Raw genomic sequence first — 12987 nt, 5'->3', positions numbered from 1 at the left:
ATGATGGTTTTGATGTGAGCCATGACCAGCCTTTCAAAGCACTTCATGGCTACAGACGTGAGTACTACGGGTTGGTAGTCGTTTAGGCAGGTTACGATAGTGTTATTGGGCACAGGGACTGTGGTGGTCTGCTTAAAACATGTTGGTATTACAGACTCGGACAGGGAGATGTTGAAAATGTCAGTGACGACACTTGCCAGTTGGTCAGCACATTATCACAGTACACGTCCTGGTAATTCATTTGGCCCTGCTGCCTTGTGAATGTTGACCTGTTTAAAGGTCTTACTCACATCGTCTGTGGAAAGCGTGATCACACAGTCTTCCGTAACAGTTGGTGCTCCCATGCATGTTTCAGTGTTATTTGCCTCGAAGCGAGCATAGAAGTAGTTTAGCTCGTCTGGTAGGCTCGTGTCACTGGGCAGCTCTCAGCTCTCGGCTTCCCTTTGTAGTCTGTAATGGTTTGTAGGCCCTGCCACATCCGACGAGCATCAGAGCCGGTGTAGTATATTTGCACGGTAAAATTTATTTACTATAGTTCATTTTTACATATTTTGTTTGAGTTGCTTTTGAACGCAAAAGACGAATTAAAAACAGTATTGGTATTGTTGAATTCGATTTTCATAATAGCAAGCTAGGACTGATGGTTTGGTTAGCTAAACTAGCAAGTCTGTTTGTTTGGTTACCACGGCAACTACTGTATATAGTAAACTTGCTAGCTACTTGTTTAGTGGATATTGAATATATTTCTACCGGCAAATGAACACATTTGTAGTGGCAAATGTGTTCAATTATAGCCATAGTATAAAATGAATAATCAACTCCGGGCTCTATGTGTTCTCTGGAAAATAATGCAACTCCGTGGAAGGTAAATTCCAATCCACTAGCGCGTCGTGGAACACACCTTCCACGTCGTTCATTGTTTTCCATAGAACACATAGCCTCTCGTTGATGATCTCTGACCTAATCTACTGTCATCGTGACTCGTGGAAAATAATAAATGACGGAGAGATCGAGGCATTTTTACACGTTTTTTTTGTACTGCTGATGTAGTGATTTGCATTGGTCAGCAAAGATTGGATATTTGGATTGACACATTATGCAAGCCAAGATTTTCTACAATGCAATATTCTACTCATGTTCTTTACTATCATTTCAGTAATATTCTGTGATAATCTTCCCTTTTAAATACGAAGTGATGTACAGTGTAGCCTGGCTTGACATAGCAGGCCTTGAGTGGACAGAAGATTCGGCTGTAGACAGAAGATGCGGACAGAGTGGACACAAAAAAAGTGGACAGAAGTGGTCAGAAGATGCGGCTGCTTCAGCAAGCATGGTAAGCCCCATACATCTCTTATCCCTGATCGCAATCAATATCAGGGAGACTCAAAGAAACTAAAATGACTAGGGAAAGCTTTCTTAGCCGTGGGCTCTTCGGCCTAGAGAACGTGCCTCCAAAATTACCAACAGCCTGTTGTAGGTTTTTGTTAAAGGTCTGTGTGCTGCTAAATAGCTAAAGAGAAGCCTAAACGAATGCATGAGTGATGCACATGTAAGCCATTATTACTGAACAGATAAACTGGCTCTGTTCTCTGTCCATGGTCCTGATGCAGCAGGCTTCCTTTTTTCTCCAGTATCCCCACGGATCATGCTTTGCATTTCAGAAGTTCATTGTTGACAGCTCTCTAATGTCATGCCACGTTCTGACTGATGCTACAATAGCGGCACATCGGTTTTGTGTCTCGCTACGGACGCGTCACCCACAGCCGAGGTGCTGTTATTGTCAGCCCCTCCAAATGCAGCCCCTAATCAAGCAATTTCCCCAATTCCAGCCACATCAAATTGCTATTTAGCTGTTGAACTGGGGAGTTTTGCTGTCCTTTTCATATGTTAATCGCCCCTATTCAACATCTCTCCGTGAGGCTATTTGTTGTGGAATAAATCCCCTTGTTTGCCTCCTGCATGTATAATTGATATTGTTGCGGGGCTCTTTGTTTGTGCTGCACAGAGCTGAAAAGCACTACTTTGGAGGTGATGAAGTGAGTGAGACTCGCAATCACTCTTCTTTCTACTGGGGCCCAGCCGAGGTTGGTGAAAGTGATCAGTCCTCCTATTAGATTTGAATGTTACAACACTGTATCATATGATGGGATGCATTAGATGTTTCTGTTCATTTACAGTCAGCTATAACTTCCCATCTGCATATGAGCAACCTTGAAACACAATCTGTAGTAGAAGCCCTAATTTTGACAATTACAGTCAGTTAGCATGTACTTGTGGAATACCAACAACAACCTGCCTATGGGTTATCCATCATAGCAAATACATTCAAATGTTTATTTTTTTCTTGACTTATCCCTTCCACTGACACACACATTCAGTCTCCACTTTACGTAGGTTAACTTTCTTATCTGACTCTTGAACCTTGAGTTACATGGCAGTCTCAAGAGATAAGTAAGCCTACATATTCCACTTTTACGGCCCCAGACCCATACCATACATCAAAACATACACTGCCTTCAATCCCATTTCAGTTTTACTGAGAAATGATTCAACATAAAACCATAAATGTCTGTTTTCCCTGGGAGAGTATGTATGGAATATAAACAGCACAATAGGCTAATCCACCAACAGCAGTAGTCATATACATATTGGGGAAAAGCCAGCATGCTATGTTTTATCAGTTGATGCTTAATGGTAAAATGGGGCTTTATTATTTGAATTATAATATATGCATGGAAAAATAGAAATGTGTCCTTTTCCAATTGTATTCCCATATAGAATTATTGGCCCTTTTCTTCCTGCGCCTCATCTTGTAGAATAGATACAGTATGTAGGGTAATTGATATGCCTTAACAGAGGTCTTGATTTGCATGAGAATTAACGGCAGTAAATTAAATTGATATTCTGTGCACATCTCAAATTATTCCTTCAGACCTTTGTTTCCCTGCTTGGCAGAGCCCGGGTTCAGCTGCTAACCAGACAGAAACATCTGGACGGTTAATAATTTGATAAACAGCTTACAGAAACGCCCCCCAAATGATCTTCTCTGAAGACTCCGATTTTTTCTTGTGTCAAACTTGGAACAGTTGGCTAAGGCTGTGCTTTCTGTAATGCACATGTTGGGTTTATCTGTTTTGTGGCTATTCTTCCATATCCTAGGTCTTCATGGCTTTTGCTCACTCTTTTCACTATCATTTAGATTTTGGATCAGTGTTTGGGGTTAATTCAAACCCCCAGTCAATCTGACGGTGAGCGTTAAGTCAAATATTTTACAGGTTGGCTATTGTGGCCGACATATAAAGGATCTACAACTGCATTTAATATTCATTCAAAACATTGAAGACATTGTGATGTACAATAAATACAAGAAAAAGCTACATATTCTCCTGGTAATAATAGCCATGGAAGAAATAGCATTTAGTACTCAATAGGAATAAACCTCCCATTTCTAATGTGTCTAAGGGTAGGCCATTGTTTGACTGGAGCTCAGATGAGTCCCACTGAAATTGCAAATAAGGTGATTTTTTCCCCCCACAGAATTTCTTCTAGATCAGAATATGAAAGCTGTCAAGTTCTAGGTATGGGCTAATTCAATGGTCACTTGTTTCTATAATTGGCTTATGCCATCAGAAAATGAGATTTGACAAGCTTTTATCATTGTTTCAACAATTGGGCACTTGAAGTTGGCATAGCTATATTTTGATTTTCACAGAGTCATATTAAAGCTGAAATGTGGCTAGCTAATGATATGAGTTATGTCTGTGAGAAACTGTCCACCTTCAACAAATAATAAAACAGAAAATAGGTTTGTTTATTATTGCCAATCGTCACATGGGCGTCAAATTCGGTCTATTTGATACAACATTTCATTGTGGATCCAAACAAAGCAGCAACATGTTGATGTGTGTGTGGTATGTACATTTATGTGTGTTTGTTAATGTTCATGTGTGAGACAGTCAATTATGAGTTAAGTGCTGTCAAGTGGATAAAAAGGTGCAAAAATTCCCAATTTTTAATTGTATGGCCAGCAAAGTTAATAAAGTATGGAGTGGGGATCGATGAGACAGAGTTTCTCTGAAAGCTTTTCTTCACGGGTGAAGATTAAGAGGCAATTGGACACAGAGAGTCTCAGAAACGAACGTCAAGATGCTGTATCATTGCTGCCAGTGACTATAATTGTCCTACTAATCCAGAAGACGTCCCCAGTAAGTATTAGTCCTCCCACACATACTCTGAATGGGTGTGGTTTGAAGCTAATTTGAAAACAAAGCATTCTGTAGGATGGCCATCTCATCAGGCTAACTAGGAAGGACAGTGCATGCTAACTAGGAAGGACAGTGCATGCTAACTAGGAAGGACAGTGCATGCTAACTAGGAAGGACAGTGCATGCTAACTAGGAAGGACAGTGCATGCTCCAGTGAATATAAAGCAGTTTAATTGTGCCAAATTGATCTGAATTGAAAGTACTCTGTTAAAACCAAGAGATGTCACCAGAGATGTAACCTACCTTTGAAAAGAGTGTGAAAGGTGTCCATTATTAATGCAATAGCGTAAATCATTATTAAAGGTAGGCCATTTACAGATTACTATACACATTTTTATCTCATTGTTCAATGGACAACTTGAGGTATTACATTGACCATGATGTTGCATTTGTTGGTGATTTGAATAAGCATCAGCAAAGTCTAGAGTGCTGTCTGAGAGGACAATGGATACAGTTTTGGTAAAACAAAGCCTTGTGGATGAGGACGGTACTCTCCTGTTTGTTTGTTGCTCGGTTATGTAGATCTTGTGATGTCACAGGTTGGTGAGTGGATTCATTCTCCATTCTCTTTCTCTGGAGCCTTGGCACCGGCTCTGAGAGAGAGGAAGCAGAGTATCGTCATGCACTCAGACATGAGGCAGTAAGTCGGGTGTTTGAGTGACAGACAGCAGTATCAGTGTCAGTGTGGAGGGCAGTGGATGAGGCCAGCAGTGTGTGTGGCAGGCTGGCTGGCTGGCTGGTTGATGAGAACCATGTTGTCAGGGTCGTGTGTGACATCCAGGGCCTGTCTGGGCCCTCACATGAGGTTAGAAGTCTATGTCAACTCGTTTAAGCTGCAGCATGTGGAAATGCACCTCCATGTTTACCAGCTCTCTGTCTGTAGCTGACAGGTAAACCATCTGTCATGTGGTGGGTCAGAGATCTGGAGTGATCCCGTTACAGATGCTGTGCTGGTGCTGGGCTCACTGCAGTTTCCTTACTCTGTCTCTCTGGCATCGCCGTGGGAAGATGTTTTGGGGTGGGGGTGCTGAAATGTTCTCTTGACCGGGGAGGTATGACAATAGCAAATAATGATACGATATTAGTAATACAGTGATGGTGATATAACCATGGCGATAATACGGTTTTGTCAATACTGAAATAAAGCATCATATCCCTTGATGTTGACTGCTCATTATCTGGAAACCTCTACTCACATTGAAAGAGATGTTTGGCCCCCTCTAGCAGAGAGGCCCAGGTTACATGTCACATCCACGTCAGAGCATTAGTGAGCGTTTATTTGTTGTGTGAGGGAGCCCTCGCTCGAATCCACTTTCAAGGTCACACTCGATTGACACTGCCACTGGATGTTGTGCTTATGTGGGTTTAGTCTCAGAGGTCAAATTATCCTTTAAGTTGGAATGAAATTGGGAATAGTGGAGGCAAGGATCAGCCCTGAGCCCAGGCCCTGGCTCTCCTCAGTATTAAGCTATCACAGTGATATAAGCTCATATAATGAACCCTTTCACCGCTACCACTGCACCAATATCCCTACAACACAGCATGCATATTGATTGCAGATTGTGAGTGTGTCAACGTATTAGCGTGTGTGATTGTCTGCGTGAAAGTGTGTCTGTGTGGGTGAATGTGTGTGTGTGTGGTTTGTCTTTTTCCTGTGAGGAGCAGGGGAATCGTGTTACTCTCCGACTGATTAGAAAGCTCATGCATAGGAAATCACGACCGAGACGCTGGCCCCCATCTGCCCACAGTGCAGGTGAAAACAATTTACACATCGGCGGGCTAATGGATACATTCATAGGGAGCAGAGGGAGAGAGAGAGTAGAGGGTAGAGGGAGAGAGGGGCGCGGTAATGGGCCTGGGCCAATGCAGGTCAGTGGCCCTGGTCAGACAGCCAAGTCAGATAGCAGCGTATCAGATGACACATAATCGCCGGGTCATGGACTAATGAGTGTGGTCGCGCCCTGGCCACCGTTGTAAATACACTTGTAAACAATTCTGTGGGTGAAACATGGCAATAATATGTTGATTCAGCAGGTAATGAGGTGCTCCCAGAATCAATACCCCCGTCACCCTCTCCCAGCCGGGCCAGTGGAGAGCAGCTAGCCAGGTTGCTGTGTGCCTCTGCGGATGACCTTTCCGCTGCAGTAAGGACACGGCGCGGTCTGAAGAGGACTATTCTCATATTGCAGGAGGTGCTGAGTGCCAGAACTTTCATTCGCAGCAAGCAAATGAACAGGCAGCCCCTGCATGCTAATGAGCGGCAGGCTATTTTCCACCTTTTTTATCTGCACATTATGCTCTTGACTTTGGAGAAGGTGGGAATTAGGTTGGACCTCAGTGTCAGACTGCCTGATGGTTCTGCTCAGGAAAACTGGTAATTGAAGCCGATGGCTGCCGCGGAGGAGGTCTGAATTTGGAAATAAACAGTTTCAAGCACTGCGCGTCATTTCTAGAGAGATGACAGGTGGAATAGAAATGAGCTGTCTGGATCTAATGTGGTTTCACAGCAGGGGAAATAGGGTCCATCTTTTAGATAACAATTCCACTCATTAGGACTTCAATGCAGCCATAATGACAGCAGCCCCGAGTTGTTAAATTCAGAGAGGGCAATTAGGAAAAGTCCGCACCCAAAGAACCCAAATAAATGCAGATGTGTCGCACGGAATTCTGTATGTTGTTGTTATTTGACATTGTGAGATACATCTAATTGCTTTGAAGGGGAAGTAAAAAAAGAATAATGAAATGGCCTCCTACTGAGTAGTTCTTATCGGCGTGGCAACTTTGTCATTATTGCTTCTTTATTAGCATAATGGGAAGTAGACCAATTATTTCTCCTCTCATTGGCAAAGTGACTAATTTGTGTTTGTTTCTCAGCTTATTAAGTGTGAGGCTTTAAACATCTTCATCTCAGTGTGTATGTTTGTGTGTGTTGATGCCTGCCAGCATGATACTATACTTACTGTTTACACCTGTTATGAAACATTGCACAGATTTCAGGATCATAATTAATGTTTTTAATTGGTGCAATTATCAAAGTATAGCCATAATTACTGGAGCTGAAGCGACAACTGACTGCCTTTGCAGCATATGGCAGTTCTGCTGAAATTAACAGAGGCTATGAGAAGGGGGACTTTTGAAAGGACATTTTTCTGCTGTATATTCCACCGCAATTTCTGGAGATGTGGCCTCTTCACCTTGTTCCCACTTGGCTACAATCTTCAGAACCCCCCGTGGTGATCACCAAACTTCTCTGTCATTCAGACGCTGGAGCCTGGCGGTAAGCTGTGTGTGTCCACTGCATCGCCCTCCCCTTAGGAGACGCTGCATCGCCCTCTTTCAATTTTCAAAGGATTATCAACAACAATGCATTTCCTCAGCAGATGTGCAAACTTTCTCTCTCCCCTTCTCCCACCCTCCTTTCTCCCCCTCTCTCCCCCCCAAACCCCCCAAATTTTACTTGGCTGACATTTTGAGAAGCATTCCATGAGCTGAATGATGTTTCTCTATTTATAACTAGTTGCAACATGGCGGCCATGGTCACTTCCTCTGTGTCTTACAGTATAATAAACAACTTGTTTATACATCCACAAATGACTTGGTCGGTTAATCCCTGTTGCTTTTTAATGTGCCATTATTGTTGCATGTCAAAAACACAACCTTCCCGAATGTGGAATTGATGCGGCGCAGCAACCTTGATGTGGCGAGAGAGACCGCGGGGGTTTCTTAGCTCAGATAGACTTCATGCTCATGAATAAAACAGGGGGTTTAGGGCTTCCTGTGTGGCTAATTCACAGCTCTGAGGTTTCAATCTGTTTTTATGGTGCTTGGGTGGAACAATTTCGCTTCCCAGCTCCAGGGCTACAGCAGGTAGAGGATTCTCGGCTGCTCATACAAGCTAGTAATTTGTCATAATCAATCATTGTGCTTTTGTGAAGTCGACACAAGCTGCAGAGACATGATACTTTCTGCTTTGTTTGCGATTGTATGGAAGAAAATAGTTTATAACGTCATCGAAATATGGCTTGTATAAATATTGTGGGCCGACGTTGTTTTGTCACTCATTTTCAGTAGTGACATTACATTTTAGGGCCTGCTATTGTTTGTTTACAAAAACTTGTTTAAATGCATCCCGGTAAAGGAGATCAATCAATTGGAGACTTATTACATAATTATTGCTGATTAGCAAGACCCTGTCTTGCACGTTATACCTACACCGAGCTCTAACCAGGAGACATAAGATTAAGAGAACTGTTTCAAGCACCATCCTTCAACTTGGTCAAGTAGAGCCCTATAGCTAAAACTCCAGATACTCTCAGACCTTAGTTTCTCTGTTTCTGTCACTCAGGGCAATTAGTCATGAGCAACGCGGTTCTTTTCCTTGTAAGTCTTGTTTGCAGACTCATTACTGGGCCCTGCTGGTGTCTCCTGCACTGAGAGGAAGTCAAACAAAGCGCCACTCACACCCGGCGGCTCTGCAACAGAAGCAGGGCCCGGACCCACCACCAAACGCTGAGAAGTGAAGGGCTGGGAAAACAAACTGCTACGGAACACCCTTCACTTCTACTCCCGTCGCAGTCACAACCCGCCACCTCCTCTCTCTCACCACCACTCTGAAGTGCTGGGAAAACACACCAAGGTGGTCCCCTGTACGACTCACCATTTTACAGACCAGCCCCCAGATACAGCACCTCCCCACCTGGTCCATCCTCTACTTACCTTCTCTACTCAGTTTAACCTGCCAAACCCTTTAATAGAAGGGTAGGACACATAGACCTAGATTACTGTACACCTGTGTCTTCCCAATCTCCCTCTCTTCCCTCTCCATCTCTGACACAGACAGACAGAGGGGACCAGCTAATTAAAAGCAGACAGTGTTGCTGTGGCCAGGCATAGCGTACAGTGGAGCTGAGCTGGGGGCCACAACACCACAGCAGCTCGAGCTCCGGTTCATCTCAACCAATTAGAGTGAGCATCAAAGCCGGGGCGGCCATGAAAGGGTGGGTTCAGAGGAGACATTGTTGTGTGCGTGGTCAGCAATCAGCATGGCCCCCACTGTGAGACGGGTTCTGTTTACGCCGTTTAAACATCGTACACAGTCACGTGACGTGGCTCGCTACAGTGGAGGCCTCGTTTCTGATGTCCTTCTCATAACCCAGGACTGAACTGAATCGTGGATGTCCAGAAGGAAAACAACGAATTATGATGTGCTCTATGTTTTCTGGGACAGTTTGGGGGTAATTTGCTTTACAACTTCCATGGTTTGACTCAGAGAATATTGCAGTGTGAAATTCAAATGAGGTGGAAGAATTTCATATATGAAATGGTAGCCTATATGGCATTGGGAAGAGTATATGGTTTTTGATATTGTTCATTCCCACCTGACTGATAAATTACCACTGCAATATGCTGAATAATATGGTGTAGGCAAGCTGCCTGCAGAGAAACATACTGCATAGAACACATTGTGTTCATGCTGTATGTGTACCGTATACTGCGTGTGTCACAGTTTATTTTCAGTGAAGATATTGTTTCTCACTTCAACTGGTTCTCCAATCCTCTCCTCTTACAAAATTAACCAATTTCCCCTCTCCTCCAATGACTCGCCTGCTATCCATATCCTCATAAGTCAGTTTCGAGTGTGAGAGAGAAAGAAAGAGAGAGAAAGAGATAGTGAGACAGAGAGAGGCAAATAAATAGTAAGTAAGAGAGAGAGAGCAAAAGAGAGAGAGATAGAGAGAGAGACGTGCTTGACCTGCTGAATGGGCAGGTGCCTGCCGTCTCTGTGGGTCAGTGGGAGGAGCAGTGATAGGATCTGAGGGGAGCTAGAGGAGCCGGGATGGCCCCTGTGTTTCTCCCTAAAGCCTTGAATAAGCCTGCAGTCAGCAGAGACTGGATCCCCAGGATTAGGACGAGGGCAGGGCTGGAGTGCTGCCACTCTCCCTCTCAGCGGCTGAGCAGGAACTCCTCATTATACCTGAGGTGCAAACCATCACTCATGGTGCTTGGCCCCCTCAAACTGACTGTCCCATCACTGTCTGCCACCAGGACTGGAAGGACTGCAATCTGTTATGGTTGATATATGATAAATTGGAGGTGTTGTGGTCTACATTCCTTGATCCGAAGTAAATTGGATTGACAGACCAATCTCTCCAAAACTGAAGTCAATAGCAAAAGTAAAATTATACAGGGCATCAGGTAGCCTAGCGGTCAGAGCGTTGGGCCAGTAACCGAAAGGTCGCTAGTTTGAATACCCGAGCCGACAAGGTGAAAAATCAGTCGATGTGCCCTTGAGCAAGGCACTTAACCCTAATTTTCTCCAGGGGTGCCGTACTACTATGGCTGACACTGTAAAACAACACATTTTACTGCACCTATCCCGTTTAAGTGACACTAAAACATCTATTTCTTTAATCTATTCTGTAGCGATTCCTTCAGGTCTTGAATTTGACGGACTAATGACACCCTCTGGGATGTGTGTGAGTGGAGGCTACATGCGTGTACGTCTGCATATGTTAGCATGTCCATGTCTGAGAGGAATTTATATTCTACTGCAGCTAACGCATCCCTCACAGCACACTGACCAAGCTAATAGCCAATCATATTGATGGGCCTTTGCTAATTTATACATTTATTTATATATTTCCTTAGCTAAACATAATTAGTGATTACTGTCCAGTGTTTGAAAAGCAATAGTTCTTAGTGAATTAGAGAATGATTATTGCATGGCAAATCTACTTCATTCTAAATATGGTAATTAATGGTCTATGCAGTGGGAGCATTGGTTAAAAGCACTAGTAACCTCACGCAAGCTTCAAATGTACCACACTCTAAATTGCTTGACATGGGTTTCTTTTGAAGGCTATATTTAATTGAATGCCATACAGTAGCCAGTTTTGAGGCTAATGGAATTTACATTATATGTAAGGGATCTGGCGAGGAGTCACTTAACCATCCATTATGCTGTGTTTTTGAGCCACACTATTTTCTTACTCACCACATTTAAATGGCCACGATTAAATCAGGCTTGTAATGTAATTAGTAACGGATAAAAGTAGAAATGTAAAATGTAGCCTAGACATGATCATATAGGAAATTGGGGGGGTGGAGGGTTGAACATTGACGGAGTGATTATGAAGTTGCTGATACACTGAGGATAAAAACACATGGACCACAATGGGTTATTTCATTTACTGGGGTGGTTTAAAATAACGGACAACCCCGTCACACAATATTGCTCACTATTAGTTTTGATAGAATAAAGCATGAAAAGATATGTTGTATGAAGATAATAGAAACGCTTGAAGGGTGAGCACCATCATCTCCGAGCAAGACATCCCTGCAGAGCCACCTAGTGTCAGTAGCTACTGGAAGTTACTGCACTGCACACTGTGTGCAACATCACCAATCATCACCTCCACACTGAACACTGAACACTGAGGGGACACAAACAGACGGATGCACTCTAAGTGTCTGGATTAACGAAGATTCCCTCTTTATACATGTAATTACAACCTTTTACAAACAAACCAGGCAGTGTTGCAGCTATTGGTATATTACCCACTCGCATCACTGTTCTACAAGCACCAAACATGTTTAACGACAGTGATGGTATTTGATTGTCTATTGAATATAGCTCAGTGCTGTTTGTTATAACAATGATACTCCAAGACAAAAACAATACTTGTCATATGTCACTGTGACCACTGACCAATAACTTAATGCTGTGGACCAGTGTTTCAAAACTTGGGTAAGGGTGCCCCCACATGGCCACTAGTATATCGAGTCCCTGACGTTCTCAGAGGCAGGCAGCATTTCTGTCTGGGAGGCTGCAGTCATACCCATTGTGTTCTCGAAACACTCTTAACATCCAACTACTATCAGGATTATGATGAAGAATGAACTGTAATTTTAGGTTTGAATTATATTATTTTCAGAGTAATATTACATATTTTTGGGAATTATAATAATTTAATCAGTGGCAGGTAGTCTAGGGTTAGAGTGTTGGCCCAGTAACCGAAAGGTTGCTAGATTGAATCCCCGAGCTGACAAGGTAAAAATCTGTTGTTCTGCCACTGAACAAGGCAGTTAACCCACTGTTCCTAGGCCGTCATTGGAAATAAGAATTTGTTCTTAACTGACTTGCCTAGCTAAATATAAGTTAAATCAGAACATGATCATTGGTCTATTTCTCAGGTCTTGAAGAATGTCACTGACTTCTCATATTGACCTCTAAACGTTAATTATATAGTTTAATCAGTGGTATTAGAACTCAGATGATACAATATGTAAGTATGTCTATGTAAATTATCACAATGTTTATGTATTTTCTAATATATTTCTAATATATACTCCCATCTCAGACACACACCCACATACAAGACAACCCAGAGATAGTGCCTAAACACTCATAGACGGCAGCAACAGTTGTTTTAGTCAGACTCTGTAGCTTTAGGAGAAAGACCCAGGCTGAGGCTCTGTAATTTGCAGTCTGGTCTGAGCCTATTTCATTGTGTGTCGTTAGGCGCTGCTGTTCAACAGTATGGAAGTCTATTAGGTGAGGCAGAAATTGTAATGATGGACACTGAATTCTGGGAATCAGCTGCTCAATATAGGCCCCTAATTGCTTAGCAACAGTGTTTCAGGCCTCTCATTTGAGATCAGGGGTTTACTGGACTGGAGACTCCGCTTTGGAGAAATAGAGCTTGTGCCATTAGATAAGACA

Source organism: Salvelinus namaycush, chromosome 28 (genome assembly GCF_016432855.1).
Source record: "Salvelinus namaycush isolate Seneca chromosome 28, SaNama_1.0, whole genome shotgun sequence".
NCBI lineage: Eukaryota > Metazoa > Chordata > Actinopteri > Salmoniformes > Salmonidae > Salvelinus > Salvelinus namaycush.
This window is presented reverse-complemented; position numbering follows the sequence as displayed.